The sequence below is a fragment of the Leuciscus leuciscus genome, assembly GCF_965113295.1.
Source record: "Leuciscus leuciscus genome assembly, chromosome: 18".
Lineage (NCBI taxonomy): Eukaryota > Metazoa > Chordata > Actinopteri > Cypriniformes > Leuciscidae > Leuciscus > Leuciscus leuciscus.
The window spans coordinates 21103824-21122004 of NC_138742.1; the positions used below are offsets into that span (position 1 = coordinate 21103824).

The following is an 18181-nucleotide window of genomic DNA, read 5'->3' on the forward strand; positions in this document are numbered from 1 at the left end:
GTAAGCATAATTCTGTATTTAATTTAGATTACCTTCATTTCTGTAGTATTTCTTACCTGAATACCGTTAGACCCACCTTAAAGCCATGTTTATTATTTATAACTATTATTCTATTGTATTTATTAGTGATTTCATTACAGTTTTTCTCAGTCGCTTTGGTGCATTTCTCACATCACTATTTACATTTGCACAACAGTTAATGCAGTTCTCAAAACAATTAGTACACACTGCAAAACCTAGTTGATAACCTGCAAAAGCGTGTCACTTGCTCATAATGGATAGCTCATTCCTCAAAAGCAAGTATTCATGTCAATGAAAGTGTCAGTGTCATCAAGATGAAAAGTCCTGACACCATTGTTTATGAACAAGATAGTCAAATGGCTTTGTCATGTTTTCATTATGACAGTTTACTCTGTAAATGTTTTCCAATGCAAAAAAGTCAGATCTTGGTGACACTACCTGAAAATGCTCAAGACAGCACTATATACACTATTTGCACAGCCATTTGAAAAATACGGTAAAGTTACACATTACTGTATTTAGTGAGGTAACTGAGTACAAGACACTGAATATGTATGTTTCACATTTTTACTGCATATGCTCTTTGCAATTCTAATTTGTTCACAGCATTGTGCAAACGAACAAATACACCCTTATTTACAACAAACATAAACTCCCTTTGGGTAGAGCTGTGCACAACTGGAAACAATACTGCAGTACATACTGAAACTGAACATACAACATACATAGTACTGTAATCATTCATGCACATCCAGACGTTCCTCTCTGTCTGAAAGCTGAAATTCACCTGAGAGAAATTTTTCAATTTAGGAGACATTTTCAGAAAAGAAAAAATGTTTTTTTTTTTTGCTTGACAGATTTTGACAACAAGTTCAACATTTTTGTATGTAATGAGTCAAGCAATGAAATGAGGACTATTAGTTTTATATGGAATGACTATTCAGCATTCACAAGTATAGTTAATTTTGACTGACATGACATAAGCTATGATAATGGTATAAAACAGCAGAGAGTTGTATGAAAGCAATTGATGCATGTCCAAAAGCATTTGCAATTTGTTGGAAGGAATGAGAAACTGCTACTAGGATGTGCACAAATGACTAAATGTTGTGGAGGTTGAACTAACTGTTGTGCAAATGTAAATAGTGATTTGAGAAATGCACCAAAGCGACTGAGAAAAACTGTAGTGATATATTTGTTCTTATTTTATTACTGACTGTTAACTTGTTTTCTGTTTTTGTTTTTGGAAATGTAGTTCAAGGATTCAAATAAAGACTGTGCTGTGTGTAAGCTATTACAAAAAAATTATCAAACATTTTTCGAAAAATTATAAGATATTAACAAGTTATCTGTATGGCGTTATATAGATAGATAGATAGATAGATAGATAGATAGATAGATAGATAGATAGATAGATAGATAGATAGATAGATAGATAGATAGATAGATAGATAGATAGATAGATAGATAGATAGATAGATAGATAGATAGATAGATAGATAGATAGATAGATAGCAGATTTCCCCATGGTATCGAAAATAGTATCCATATTTTTTCTTATCTATCATCTCTATATCCAATTATCCATATCTATATTTTTTCAAGGTATCGTATTGAAGTTGGAAATTTCAGTATCGTGACAACACTATTTTGAAGAATAAACATAGACTTTCATAGTTTTTTTTCTTTTTTTTTCTTTTGTGTTCAGCAGAAGAAAGAAATGCATACAGGTTTAGAACAACTAGAGGTTGAGCTTTCATTTCAGGTTATGTATTCTGGAAAATTAAGTGTACTCCACCTTTGTCCACAAAATTTTGTCTGTCAACTGTCTGTCAAGCTCATGTTAAAAATTAAAGTTTGTCTTGACAAACTTCTATTTTCTAGTAAAAAATTATTAGTTATACAAGTTTATGTATGTATTTTAAATCTACTTTATCACACGTCAATTCCAATTTTGCATCCTGTTAAAATCCAACCATTACTGAAATGGAATTTAAACATATTCTAAATTCGATTGTGAAAAGCGCACAACCTGGTTGTCTGTAACTGTATGAAAATGAACTATATGGGGAAACAAAAAAATAATACTGTTTGTGTTCCATGGAAGAAAAATAGAAGCCAACAGGTTTGGAACAACATTAATGCGAGTTACTGTAATAAACATAGAATTTGAATTATTTTAATTCTTTAATGCTTAAGACAAGAAAGATTCTGAGGAAACCTGCAAGACAGCAACAAGTTTAAAGTGTTCCAGAAACTGGAGCTAAAAGTGGTTTATATAAGGGTCAGAGCGTTTCTCTTACAGTGCAGGGTGTTGAAAACCAATGGTAAACTCAGACTACTGTAATGGCTGATGAAGCTAAACGGGCACAAATGCCTGAAAGTGATGATGAGATTGACTTTTCAACTCAAAGTGGACCACAGCTGAATGAGAGGAAGGATCTGCAATGTAACGCTAGCAGTGGGGGAAGTTCAACAAGAGCACGGTAAGGAAGTTGAGTCAAGAAATGTGCATGCTAAATCCTGAAACTTAAATTGCCACAAACGGACTGAATATTTGGAGGGAAACAACAGTAGAAGAAGATACTAGTGGAAAAATTGCAATGGGTGGGATGAAACTATGGACACAAGCAAAATCCTGAGGAACAAACTAAAAAATAAATTTGAAGAGACATCGGAAGAAAAAGCTCTGAACGGCATGAACTAATACAAGATAAAGAGACAGAACTGATTTAGACAGAGAACAGTGCTAAGGAAATTGATTAACCCAACTCTAGGAACTCTGTGTTCATTAAGGATTTGATTTGAAATGATTTAACCCACTATTTCACCACATTCTAATGGCGACCAGGGACAATTGCGCTACACACTTCAAAATTACAAATAAGCTGCTGATGACACTTACAAAAAAAAAGAAGTGTGACCATTTCATTTTGTGAAAATTTTTCAAGTGACAAAAAAGAATAATTTCAAATAATTATAATGTAGGTCCCACTTAGACTTTTGCTTTAATGGCACTCAAAGGTAAAAACTAAATGGCTAACAATAATATAGAATTTAATCTATTAAATATTAAAATGAAAGCAATGCTATTATAACTTTGATGCATTCACAATGTGCTGACGTTTGCTACAAATGTGAAGGGATATACATGTGTACGACAGTTGGCCGGAAAAGATGGTTTAAAGTTAAAGAGGTTTAAATATTATTTATAAAATGGATAGTTCCAGTCCTTGATTATGATTGGTTGAGCCGCGTTTGAAGCCGTTATAAATTACTCTACAAATACACACCTGTGACCGCATTGCACTGAATTTTCAGCATCATTACTCCAGTCTTCAATGTCACATGATCCTTCAGAAATCATTTATATTCTGATATGCTTTTTTGCTGCTCAAGAAACCATTTTTAATATTATCATCAATGTTGTGCTGCTTCATATTTTTGTGGAAACCATGATACATTTTTCCAGGATTCTTTGATGAATAGAAAGTTCAAAAGAGCAGCATTTAATTGTAAAATAGAGATAGAAATCTAACATTTTAAGTGTTAGTGTTTTTACTTTTTCAAACAAAAAAAGTCTAACTGCATATTGTCACACATGCATGTTTCTTTTTCCAATCGATTGCAGTTAGATTTGTCTGTGAATTAAAAGGAAAACATTTCTTAGATTGAGTTTGTCTTTACTATAACCAAACGCTTTGTATGCCGAAGCGAGAAAAAGCTAATGTGCAAAAAGACCCCAGCAAGGCACATTCATGGAGACACTGTCCATGTAAATAAACAACTGTTTATCTCTACATTCATTTTGACAGTTAAATTTGAACAGAGCTGGGTCAAAAAACCTAGTGAATTTACAAACAATTTCAAGAGACATTATAAGAACATGAAACATGATGTAGAAACCTTTAAAAAAAAAAAAAAAAAAAAAAAAGACAAACAGAAACTTTGGCTCAATGTGATGTGGATTTTATTCATCTTATTTTATATTTCATTAGATTGCCTTTTTGATTTAATCTTGAATAAAACTATTTGAGGGGGAACACCACAAATACTCCATAACCAAGCCAAGTCTTTTATCATATAAGTTACAGTTACAACAGAATAGATGGGTGATTTACATGACTGTTTAATCAGTGTATTTCTGTACTGAACAAAAATACAGCATCTTATAACTGCAGATAAAGATAAACAACATATAACACTAATATGGTAGGCTTTAAAGTGTTACCATCTAAGATCAGCTCATGACCCGCTAGTGAACTAGACAACAGTCGCATCCCAAACGTTGTTCTCCCTGATATGACTAGTGATTGAATCGAAAGACGAACAACATCTGCCTCTGATTGAAACAGGAGGGAGGGTTTTTCCACTTTCATCAGATACCATCCCACTACAGTTACACCCGAAGAGCCAGTCTGGACCGTTTACGGCGTACGCTGAAAGTGCACGGACATGGAATTTTCTCTCTCGCCAGCGTCCGGCAGCCGAGGTGTGTGATAGAGAAAGACATGTGCTGTGAGTCAGCTGCTTGCTAAATGAGGGCATTCAACCACATGGTCACTGAGAAATATCCCTTCTGCTGCCTGATTGGCCGGTCCTCGGCAGGGGAGGGAGGGGCCGGCCGAGCGGGCAGGGAGGAGTCATGTGACCGAATCTAGCAGAGCGCTCGATAATGGGACCCCCACTCGCAGCGGGGAGAGAGAGAGCTAGCGAGAGAAAGAAAGAGAGAGAGCGGCCTGGACGAGAACCAAAAAAACCCCTCTACCACACACAGGCTGTGTATTGTTGCCTATTCACTGGACTCCATCTCTGGCCACTTTATCATTCAATTAGGACAGCTTTCACACCACACAGCAGAGAAAAGGGCCCTTCAATCAAACTGAAAACTTCACGCTGCCACTGGAGGGCACACAGAAAGAGACCCACAGTCCTCTCTCTACTTTCATTTCTCTCTCTCTCTCTCTCCTCCTGTTGTTGTTGTTCTGGACTTTGTGAAGAAGAGAGAGGGAGGGAGAGTGAAAGAGAGGAAGAAAGCAAGCAACAGAGGTCATTTGTTAACACCAGAGCTTCTCTCTCTCTTTCTCTCATTTCTTTCCCTTTGTTCTCTCTTTTTCTCCTCTACTCTCTCTATCCCTTTTGAGAGGAAATCCGCATCTACAGTTTTGCAATGTTGCCACTGGAGTGAGCTGTGGTTAGCCTGAGAATACATTGAAGAAATAGAGAGACCACATATTTTTAAATTGTCAGGAAAAATGTCGCCACAGGTACATTTGTGAGCCTGGGTTGAAAAAATAGATTTCTTAAGATGTTGATCTTACAATGTTACTGAAAAAGCATCAGCTGCAGAAAAACTCATATTTGAGCAGCATACAAAATGTTAAATGCAACTCTAAATGATTATTATTACACTGTAAAAAGTGACCAGTTGACTTAAAAAAAATGAGGAAACCCGTTGCCTTAAAATTATTAAGTAATAAACTTCATGGGTAATTGAAAAATTAAGTTATGTGAACTTGACAATCCCACATAACTTGAAGTTATTTGCATGCAGTTTACTTAATTTTTTTAAGTTAAATCAACTGTTCACTTTTTACAGTGTATTATTATTATTATATGCTGTTTTTATTGTGAAGTTGTTACCTTGAGTGAATTCTACCTGTCCTGAACCTTAATAAAAAAATAAAAAAAAATGTATATTTGACTTGAATTCAGTTGATTGAATGTGTATTGTATTCATATATATATATATATATATATATATATATATATTTCTTTTTTTTTCTTTTACTTCAGCCATACTCATTGTTGAGCTGAATAAAACCAATCAACTTAGCACCTTACAAAACATTTTGTACAGTTTATATTTTTTTCTTATTTTTATTACCATTACTGACTCTTTATTTCTCCCTATCAATACATTTTGTTTAGAAATACTGTATTTACTGTGCTTGTCACTTTTGGTAATTTTTTTAATCAAAAAATCATCTTAATAAAGTACTCGAAATTACATAGAGAGTTAGAGAAAGAGAGAGGGAGAAGTGGAGCATGCATCTATAAACTGACTTAATTTATTTGCTAATTATGTCTGTTTAAGTGTAACAGAGATAGTGAGAGTAGTTGCGGAGCATTAGTAAAATGCATTACCATAAAAAAGTCACATCATGATACATGACTCCTTTCATTTTATTATTTGTCTTTCCTCCTCCACTCATATATTTTCGGAGTGAACACCGACACCAAGAGCTTCTAGCGATTCTTCTCTGGGTTGCAGCTGAAAACGTAACAATGGATTCGGCAGACCACACACCTGACTGAACACAATGAGATCGCAACCACCTCGCTCTCATGTGCTGCCAGGAAACATTTATCCGTCAAACTCACATTATGTCATCAGAAATTAATCTACAACTTTAAATATCTCCCGTTTAAACACAGTAAGGCTCTCTGATTTGGAGTTTCTCTCACAAACTATGTCCAATGTCAGACTAAAGAAAGCCAAATTATACCAGCATGAAAACTTTTGAGTAAAAACACTAATGCGCAAATACACACACATTAATGAAGAGCTGTGGGCAAAGCTCCAGAACCATAAAGCCAGTTTATAGAGCTTCACAAAGTGAATGAGGGAGAAAGAAATGAGAAAATATTTGCCAGAATTTTCCCCATGGACCGCAAATGACAGACTGCAGATGTATCCATAAAGCCCTAGAATAAATAAAAAGAGTCTATATATGAGTGCAAGTATGATACTAATAAAAAACATAATCTTTTACAAATACTAATTTGCTGAAAATTCTATTTCAATTAAGTGAAAAAAGGGATTTTTGGCATCAGTCTGATTTAACAACAACAACAACAACAAACTTAGATTAGATGACTGTTGATGTGTTCATAATGTTAAAACTAAGCAATGAAACTAATACTAACACACTAATACACACAAAAAAACTGACCTTTACTTTTAAACAACCACCCATGTTAAACAGAATCTAATAATAAATATAAATAATTTTAATAATTAGTGGTTCAACGGAGCACAAAACTCGGTTTGGATCATTTTACACTTTTTGAGTCACAGATCAGATCAGCAAGAACAACAATAATGGTTTAGGTGGCAAATGTAAATTTTCTTTCCATTTATAAATTAAAGCACATTTTATGTACTTCAGAACCAGTCAAAACTACTAGCCTAACTAACAAAGTTCAAACATTATTAAAGACAAGTGACCAGTCAATAAAAAAATAAGAACAAATACACTAATCACAAGCATAGATATATACAATAGAACAAAGTTACAAATAGGTCTCACAGTAGTATTCAGGTACAGAGTTCAGCTATAGAGTTCATTGTAGTGAACTCAAAGTCACCGGGATTTTGCCAAGTAAGACATGTTCCTGGATCAACATATTTTGTTATTCCTGAAACAACATTTCTGTCGGGAAATTTAGTCCTAACCCTATCCATACCCCCTAAAACTAACCCTACCCATAAGTTATCCCTAAAATCAGAGGGAAATGATAGGTGAATAACACTGATGTAGAAGCACCTAACCCTGGCTGTAAGCCTAAACTTGACAAACTGTAAACTTGTCCCTCAAATCTGATGGCTGATTGGAATGTTGTTCCAGGATCAACAAAGATGTTGATCCAAGAATACTTGGTGAAATCACCTAAACCATAAATTAAATAAAGATTAATCTGTGTGAAAGCTGTGTTTTGTTGTTTGATTAACTTTAAAGTCCCCGTGAACCGGAAGTTGCAAATGACTTTTCTCCAGTGTTGTGACGTATTTCCCAGTGAAAAGGAATATTGAACAGAGGGCAGGGTTTTACTCTAGCGCTCCTCCTCTCCATCTCTGCTCATAGCAGACTAACGGTTTGAGGGGAGTGGTTGAGCGTTTTCAATCCAAGCCGTCAAACTGCCGTCATCAGAAAAGATTTTTTCAGATTTTAATCAGATTTTGATTAAAGATTAGCACGGCAAACACATTTTTTTCTGTGTATTAACTTGCACGGATTAATGATACGGACTTTAATGATATAGACAGCAACGGTATTTATAGGCTGCTGTCACTTTAACTTCTCTTTTGCCTCTTGCGCCGGAATGGTTTAAAATCGCTTAAATGTGTAAATTGGCAAGACAAAACATGTAAATGATAAACTTTCACTCTATGATGGTTAAACTTTGCAATTAATCCGCTAATCATATGCGAGCCGAACTGTGGGGCCTGGTTAAGTAAAACTATATAATGTATACAGTTTGTAGCTTAATAGTTTTCTCAAGACATAAGGCACAACTTTAAAGCTTTTTCCTTTCATAAACTTTCTCATATACAGAATGTGTAAATAATTTTTTTAATGTGTAAATTAAAGTTTTTATTTTTGCAATTCTGACTAATGCATAGTAAAGGTGATAAAAGTCCAGCCCACACCACGACTGATGACTAAAAAGATAACGATATTAGCGTCTATGCCAGCGGACTATAACATTGTTTTTTTTTAACCATGCGCTGCCGTTTTGTCATCTGCCACTTTAAATGCTTGCTAAAGCAGAACGGATTCTGATTGGCTGTCAATGTTTAAATCGTTCATCAACTGGAAAAGGTTGTTCGGAAAGTGATTCCAACGATATCGCATCTCTGTGCCGTTATCGTTATAGTTGTGGAGTGAAATTTGCTACTCTTTTTTATTTAGAATGATTTTTAGAACTACATCGTTATCCTTATCGTTATAGTTATCATCCTTAGTGTGAACAGGTCTTAAAAAACACTGCACGTTATGGTGTCACACACCAGTTTCTTGTAAAGAACCTTTCTGTAAATGTTTGTTTGATAGCCATTAAATTTCATTTTAATACATGTCTGTATGATTAACAATCAATCATATGCACAACTTTTAGTTTTTTCCCTTCTTTAATCTTCACTAGCAGAATCTACCGGTGAACGGAAGAACTAACAACTAAACACATCCAAGCAGTTTCTTTCACCGCTTTAGTTATTTGCATGATGCAACTCAAAGGACTACATGAATCATAAATGTTTTTTCTCAAGCCCTCTTCGGTGACTCTCTCCCTCATCATCCAGCTTTCTTTTTCCTCTCTGTGACTGAGTCATCTAATCACACTCAGGTCTTCTGGATTCTCAGAATATGACGCGTATGAATATGATGTGCATCTGAGAGCAATGTGGTAGCCATTTGAAGTCCACAAAGTTTTTAATATTTATCATCTAATTTCACTTCCTTTCCATAAAAAAAGTAAGTAACCTGGATTGCCTTAACATTTTAAGTTCATTAAAATAAAAAAAAATTGTTAATACAAAGGAGATTGGTTTAATCAACAGAAACTCAAAATATGATGTAATCTGAACCACTTAAATAATCTAAGTTGATGTGACAATTTTTTGTGTGTGTGTGATAACAAATCATGAAATTATATCTTCTTCTTTTTTTTTACAGTGCAGAGTGTTTTAACTATTTACTATAGTTGTCAAATTGCCCTCACTATATGGTACATAATTACATTTGATATCAGCTTTTCAGTGTCATACAAAGAGTTATCGTATTCTTACTAACCAAGAACAGTTCACAGAGAAGTAAACAGCATTATGCTGAAGACTACAAATAATCATGTGCTATTTTATATGCTATTATGGAATATGCTATTTTATACTCACGGATCATAACATCATGTTCATTTTTATTTGTGGTTTGAGACGTTAGTAAAAAGTGATGTCATCCAAGTGGATGGTCATTAATGTCAATTGTTGTGCATTATCAAATTGGCAGTGTGATCAGCCAATCACAGCCTCTTCTCAAGTGTTTCTATATCTGTAATTCACTACTCCCTCCTCACAATCTCAATGAGAACACAACAAGCTCAAGGGAGGCAAAAGTGACGTTCCTTCCCCTGAACCTTCCAGGTAAATGAGTGCTTGCATACTATTCGATCTCATAACAAAAACCTATTTTATTTATATTACTGTCAATCATTTTCTCAAGCAAATTTTGACAGATTTTTTGATCCAAGTCTGATCAAACTCTGTGCAGGTCATTCGAAAGGTGCACCAGGGGGAAAAAGGTCTTTAATGTAGTAATACCTAAATTATCAAATTTTATTCAAGTCTAAAATTGTATTTAACATTACAGAAGCTAAATGCATTAGGTTACACCAACAAAAACAAGTTTTAAGATTAGATCGGGTAGAAATAGATGCTTAATAATTACAGATTCCCAGAGAGGGATCGTTTCTAAAGAGCTTCCAACATAATTTAAACATTGAACGGCAGTATTTTCACTATTTTTAAAAACTTACAGAACCCATTATAACATCTTTCCTAACAGTGTGTTTCAGTGTGGGAATCGTAGAAGACGTTAAGAATTTACTGCACAGTACATTTCCTTAAGAAAGACAATAAATTCACAACAAAGATAGCAGAGAGACAGTAAACGAGTGAGAAAGAAGCTCGGAGGGGAAGAAGACCCATCTTTGGGGTGGAAAAATGGACGAGGGGGATCTGAAGGAAGAGAAGGAGGGGTTGCAGCATAAGTGGTGTTCAGTGATGGATAGACTCGGGCCTTGAAAAGCCACACCTGGCTGACTGCTTTCAAAAGCACAGCTTTGCTCATGTACAGCGGCGCTATGCGTTTCAAACATCTAGCGTCTTCTTACTATCTAAAGGCGCCGCATACTGCAAGTGCAGTCAGAATGCGTGCCAGCGAAGGGAAAAAAGACGCTCTTTTCTTGTGCGTGTGCAACTTGGTTGTGGTGTGTGGCGTGTGTACTTTGTGTTTGGACTTGTTTTGCAAATCTGTCAAGAACATTAGTGTGTATTTACACATGTACTGTTTATGTGTGGGTTTCTTTTCTATTACTCTTTGTTCGGTTCACTTGATGAAGCTTTCTCCTGCAATTAATGGGCTTGGATTTGCGATGGCTGAAATTGTTTTTATACCCCTTCTGAACGCCATTCTCTACTCACAACGGTTTAGATCTGTTATAACAATTATTTGTTAGAATTATACATTTTTCTTTCTTTTTTTATCTTCTTTATTTAAAGCTTATTGATGATGGAACTGAAAATAAATACTTCCGAAAATGTTTAAGTAATGTGTTCAGTTGAGTAAAATACATCAAATAAGTAGTTTTTTTTACTAAGAAATTCATAATAAACAATTTATAAATTTCCACACTGTAAAAACAAAACTACGTAACTATACTTTTAGGAGCTATGTGACCTCTACCTGATTTGACAGTTAAAATATTTGTTTTAAATAACTTTTTAAAAATTAAACACTTTTGTCATATATTTTTGGTTAGATTTTTTATTTATTAGTTTACATTTGTTTAGGTTAACTGTAAAATCCAAACAGATCCAAATCAGTTTATTGGAATGTTTTAATGTAATCAACATATTTGACTTTATAAGACGCAAAATCTTTGTGTAAGAGTATAACGTTTGTCAATGGCTTCACATTATTATTGTTATTATCATCAATCTTACTTTTTTGGTTCTTTGATGACATATTAATAAAACTTAATCTATAAGTTAACCATATCTGCTAAGTTTAAAGTGAAAAAGAGTATTTAATGGTTTCTTTTTGTGATGGCAATAAATTACAACTTTTAACACTTACAAAAAAGTTTTCACAAACAGTAAAAGCAAAATTAACAAAATATTCAGTTCATAGTAACACATTATTTTAGTTTCTTTGTTACACGCCATGTTACATGTAGTTACTAAAGTAATTACTATAAATTCTGATTCATTACATGGAACTAACCCTAAACCTAATCCTAACCCTAACCCTATAATAAGCACATGTAGTTAATTATTATTATCAGTACTTAAATGTATAACTACACTGTAACATGGACACCTTAAAATAAAGTGTAACCCAGTTCATTTCTACATCTATATGCATTAAATAATATCTGTAATACACATTTAACATGCAATCTACTGTTTTTAACTTTACATTTTTTGTATTGAATAATCTTTGTTAAGTAACCCTAAAAAAAGTCTACAGACGAATGAACAATTTTTTGGTCTTTCTGACAGTTCTGACATGAATCATCTTCTGATAAGAGTCAAATCTGGTGTGTTGAGACGCTCTCCGGAGTTATAATGCCCTCGTGAACTTGGCCTGATTTTATCTCTCTCTATCTCTCCTCCCTTTTTTATGGGGCGACTGAGTGACCAGGTCAGCTACTGTTCATTCTGCCCACATAAACACTCCCCAGTGCCCATTTCAGACCTGGATTGAGCCAAAAAACAAACAGACATTTTATGCTCACGACTGCAAATACAATCAAACTCATCGGCTGATCCACAAGCCCATATTATTGTCACGCAACACTTAAATCATAATGCAAAATAAATAGCTGTATCACAGTAACTTGGCACAAATTTCAGGCACAGCATCGTCCCCGTTCACTCCTCATGCTATAAGTGGAGTATATGAGGACTCAGATGAGGGCTGATCCCCATTCTACACTGGGTATTAAGTAGCGTTTGTGCTCTCCAAAGCCTGTCCTACCTATTAACCCCTCTGATGTGCTTTCTCATGATAATCAGCCTGTTACCCACCGAGGAGCAAGGAATTGTGGGATGTTTTCAGAGGAGAACCCCCCCTTGATGCACATGCTCTCTCTCTCTCTAACTCACACACTGAATCAAGCATGTAAGATGCTTTTTCAGAGAACCCATGAGCAGGAACATGAAAAATAAACCGCTGAGACGTTTGTTTGAAACGCACCAAAACATCTACATCTCTCAAAGCAGACCAAAAAAAGCAGAGTTATCGTAAAAGACAGCACATGTCGAGGAAAACGTTTGAAATAAATAACTCGCGTTGAAGGATGTGCTCAACTTGGAACAAGAACCAGAAATATTTCCAAGAAATATTTAAGTCCATTTCCCAATTCTCCCTAAATTATTAACACGCAAAACACTTTTGGCATGAAAATAAATTAGCTTTAATCGGTCAAACCATTGTGAAGATCCACAGAAGCAAAAGATCCTCCTAACCAGAGGCAAAGCTGAAAAACTAAACGGTCTCACACATCACAATATGCGTTTCAACATGCAATGTCAATAACAAAAGCACTGTCTCGTGACGATCTCACTTCCATTTCCTTATTATGAAGCTCGAGGCAGTGGAAGTAGAGAGCCATGATGGAGCACAACCACCAAACGAGAGCTCGTCACAACCTGTTCTTTATCAATCACTGTTAGAAAGACATTTACAAGCTTTTTTCACACAGCTTAAGTCAAATGTTTCGTTTAGATTCAGCATTTCAACGCACACAGCAACACAAACAAGTGCAAGAGATACAACAAAGCAAAGCCAGATAGAAACTTTTACTCAACAATGCAGGTTTTAACCATCAATGCATCTATTTGAGAAAGAGATGTCACACAGCTACAGGTGTTTGAGCACGTGGATATAGTGCTGCAACTACATTGACTGGTGAATTAAAGATTGGTCGCAGTTATGCTCATACAAAAGCAATGACAAATGAACTTTGATTGCAATTTCTGTCCCTTATAAACCACTTCAAAGAGCTCTCTGCAATGCAATGCAATGCAAACAATGGCAATGTTACACTTTAGTTTAGGTGCCAGTTCTCACTTTTAACTATGCTTATTACTAGCATGCATAACTGGCTGTTTATTAGTACTTATACATCACATATGAATGGCTTATTCTGCATTCTACATCCCTTAATCCTACCCAATGCCTAAACTTAACAACTACCTTACTAACTATTAATAAGCAGTTATTGGGAGTTTATTGAGGCAAAAGTCATAGTTAATAGTTCGTTAATTGTGAGAAGTGGACCCTAATCTAAAGTGTGACCAAAAAACGTGTAATTATTAAAGTCACAACTATTTCTGCAAAATTTCTCCCCTTAATTTCATACGTTTTCAGTGTTTCATCTGCATTTTCGTTATTGGTAACAATATTCATAATGGCCAAACAAATTGCAGATTGTAACTTTGCCACCAACTTTAAAGCAGCAATTAAACTTTATAGTGGGTTCAATTTTTTTTTAAATATGAGAAAGATGTCACAGCTACAGGTGTTTTGTGCATGTGGCTAGTGTTGCAATGATCTTTACGGATGATTGATTAGTAGATTTTAGAAACATTTTTGCAACCAAAGGTCAAAACTTTTAATTGTATCCCTTGAAACCTTTCAGCGAGCTCAGGACACTGTAAACATGCGTTCATCATTCTAACAACATATTTGTGTCCATCAATAAACTTGTTAAAATAATACATGCCATTTGTCCTGAATTGCAGATTTCCTTCGCCAATGACTAAATTAAATGGTTAGAAAAGTATAATAAACTCATCGCTGCAAGTGGCACGCTTTGATTTTAATTATGAAATGAATGCAGAACGTAAACTTATGTTTTCAATTTGGTGGGTTTAATTTGTTTACAGTGTAAACAAAGTTCACTGGTGCCTCACAGTTGAACACACACACACTGGGATTATTTCTTAGCAGAAAGATTCTTAAAAATGTGCCACACATATGACCACAATGCCAAGCAATATGTAAATGAACATTAAAACGAGGTTCCCCACACCTCAAAGACACCGCTTGACACTCTTGTTTGTTAAGTACCTCTTCATAGGAGCACACAAACAAACATTATACAAAAGTCACAATCCGCCCAGGAACATCCGATCTGTAGTAGCAAACAAATGACGAACAGCAGATAAGCCATAGCAGCATGGAGGGTGAGCAACAGTACAAGACAAACCAGACACAAAATAGTTGTATATTTACAGCCCAGAGAGATTTTCTCATATCAAGGAGTGAACTATTAATAGACAGACGCGTTTGTATAAACTTAATGTTTGAAACTCAACAGGAACGGTGCTTCAGCTCGCGTGTGTCTACAGCACAGGCATAAATATTCAGAAATTAATTAAAATTCAACTATTCACTCTAAAGTCACACTGAACACCAACAGACACAGCCAAGCCGATGATCGATCAAACGCAAATGTAACGGTTTGTAAACAAATTCCATCCGCGCTGTATTTATCGATGAAGTTTGCGAAGCGCGAGCGAACGTGCAATTAAAAATTAAATACCCGGAGCCTCAACAATGTTTTACAAAAATAAGCCAAAAATAAATGACGTCGGCTCGGGAGAAAATATCAAGGGTGTTATTACTATGAAGCACTCTTGTATCATCTGCCATATCGATCAGCGGCCGAACGAGCAGTATTAATTATCGGGATCTCATTAAAAAAACATGCACACATCAGACCGTGCAGCTACATTATGAGGACTTGCAGAAAAAAACGAGCAGTTGCCACCAAAAACTTTCCAGCGCCGCATTAGTCAATTTCACAAGGAACCGCCGTCACATTCCAACACCGACTAAGCGCAAACCTACCGTGGGAGCCCCACGCCACCGTTCCCGGTCTTTCTCCTCTTGATCTGTTGTTTTATTATTTTTTCCAATTTTTTTCTCTAATTTTTCTTTTTTCGGGGCCTGAGTGTCTCGCGCTCCTCAGGCTGCAGCAGCAGAGTTATGGGGCGCGCGAGCATTGTGGGAGTGTGACGTCAGGCCACTTTCACAAACTTTTCACAGGGGCTGGTAAACTGTTGTGCGCGCGCGTGCGTGTGTGCGTGTTGTGTGTGTTTTTTGAGGTTGTAGTTTACACACCGTTATGATTAATGGTGGATAGCGGCGGGACAGATGAGTCTCATCGCTGAATCGCTGTATATCGAAAGTAAAAGGATTGAGACAGCCGATAGCGTTTTTAAATTATTTAATGCAGGCATGTTTAATGCAAGGTGACTAAGTCAACAAGCTCTTTATTTTATACAGGACGCCGCGCTGTTTTGTAATGTAATACAAACTTTTATCGTGACTCTTTTGATAGGTAAATCTCTATTTAAGCAGAAGTCATAAGTAATTAAAAGTTGGATTAAACGATTAATTTAATGTGTTGACATAAGTATGGAGGAAGTATAATGATTTGCATGAAGTTTTATTGATGCTTTTCTAAATTTTTATTGGATTTATGTAAATAATTTCAACTTTTAAACATTTTATTTAAATAAAATCATAGTAAAATGCAGTGATACACTGTTAAAATTCATTTTCATGATTTGTTATCACAAGATTTTTTTTCTTTTTTCAAATCAACTTAGATAAACATTCATTGTATTAACTCAAATTCTTTATTTCAATGAACTCAACATTTTCAGTGGACCAGGTTACTTGCTTTTTTAAAGTTAAACCAACAATTATTTTGCAGTGTAAGTTTATTCCACTTTTAGATTAAAGAATAAATAATTAAATATGAAGGTTGCACCTTAAAAACGTACCCTATAGTGAGAAACGACAGACATTATTTCTGACAAGTTAAATGAAGGAAACATTTTACAGTGTATCAAACTATTTGTTTTATTTTATAGGAGGTTTACTGAAGTATTGTTCTTATTTAGACTATATTATTTATGTTTTGCAAATATAAAATAAACTTAAAATGAGCATTAGAGTCACTGTTTATTTAAAGTGTCCTTTTAGTCTAATACATTTTTAATATAGATTAAAAAAAAATTAATCAATTAGAAATCAACCACAGCTGAACCACAAATAGTCATACAACCTTTATTTACCAATCTTAAAAAAACTTTGGATGATCTTCAAAACCTCTATCAAAGTCCAAAGTTGAGGTTTTCTGCCCTGACATTAAAAAGCATGACATTAAAAGATAAGTATTTTTATTTTCCTAAAAAAAAAAAAAAGACCAGATGTTTGTGTTGCAGTGACCATAATATCTTGTGGAGAACAATTTAATAAGCAAAAACAAAAACACAAAAAATAGTAGGCTAATTAATCAAACAAAAGCATTGAGAGGATGATGATTATATGGGGAAGGCATGTAAAATGATTCTGTATAATTGAATTACATTTCAAATAGAAATCAAGACATCAGGCATAAACATGATCGTTCACAAGCAAACGAACTTTGGACTTTGGACTTGAAACGTCTGGAGTGTCCTGTTGATGTTTTCTCACTCTAAATCTGGTCAGATTCAATTCTCAAATGATTATTGAACAAAATCACTTCTCTTTAGAGAATTAATCAAGATTTAACATCAAGTAACATTCTATAGCCTACTGCTTGAGCGATTACATGTGTGTTGGATTTAATGAAGGATGAGGAGGGCAGGTCCCACGTGTAGTTTCCGATGCTCCCGTTTCACCTTGTGTTTTGGGGGAAGAATCACTTCCAGGGCAAACCAGCCCGTTTCCTCACCACCCCAGCCCCCTCCGCCCAGCGGGTGTGTGTGTGTGTGTGTGTAGGGGGTGGGGGAGCAAGGGTCTTCAATAAGCCTCTCGACATGCTCAATGCAAAGGGGCGAAACCTTTCCGAGTTTTTATGTTAAAAAAAGAAGAAGAAAAGAAGAAAACCCTCCAGGAGCGTTTCTAGCATGCACCTGAGTGGAATTAAATGTTTTCACGAAGGTCTCAGTACTTTGTTTTGCTGAATGTGAATTGATTAGATTTGTTGTTAAACTGCTCAAAAAATGTACACGGAAAATGTTTGGATACTGAATGATAATTTGGAGTGATAATATCAGGTAGTTTTGAAACGGAATTGTTGCGGGTTTGGTGAGTCGGAACTTGAGATGTTAAGCTTAACATTTTCTTATTTGCCTTTTCCTTTTAATTCACACTTATCCTTGACTTATATAAAATATCATTAAATAGCTGGGTTATTAGCTTTGATTCTTGAATATCGTCTTGGAAACATTGTTTTTAGCCTTTTCCCAGACAAAAATATGCTATAAGCTTTATATAAACAGAAATCTTGGTTCTTGTCAAAAAGCATAAACAACTTTTCGTTAAAAGATTCTCCATGTCTAACAGTCGGTTGAGAAGAACATGAAAAGCAATAGATCATGGATTTCACTTATAATCTGAACATTCAAAAGTGAAAATATGAGACTTAAAAATGACTTCCGTTTGACAAATGGTTAAATCACATTAAATCATATATTTTAATTAAATGACTCTAATTTATTTAGATGTTACCACATAAAGCACTTTTTACACTGTGAGTTATACAGCCTAATTTACAAACAATGCAAAATAATAACAAGCTTGTAACAGTTTGT

The 18181-nt window shown here is 35.0% G+C and overlaps 1 protein-coding gene across 1 annotated transcript in view; it reads right to left on the reverse strand.

Annotated features, from left to right (window-relative positions):
* Positions 1–15624, reverse strand: part of plagl2 (pleiomorphic adenoma gene-like 2) — a 45504-nt gene extending 29880 nt beyond the window's left edge. The window contains exon 1 of the mRNA XM_082144500.1: positions 15441–15624. The gene's annotated coding sequence lies outside the window, so the exon portion shown is untranslated. The remainder of the gene's footprint in view (positions 1–15440) is intronic.
* Between the last annotated feature and the right edge of the window lie 2557 nt (positions 15625–18181).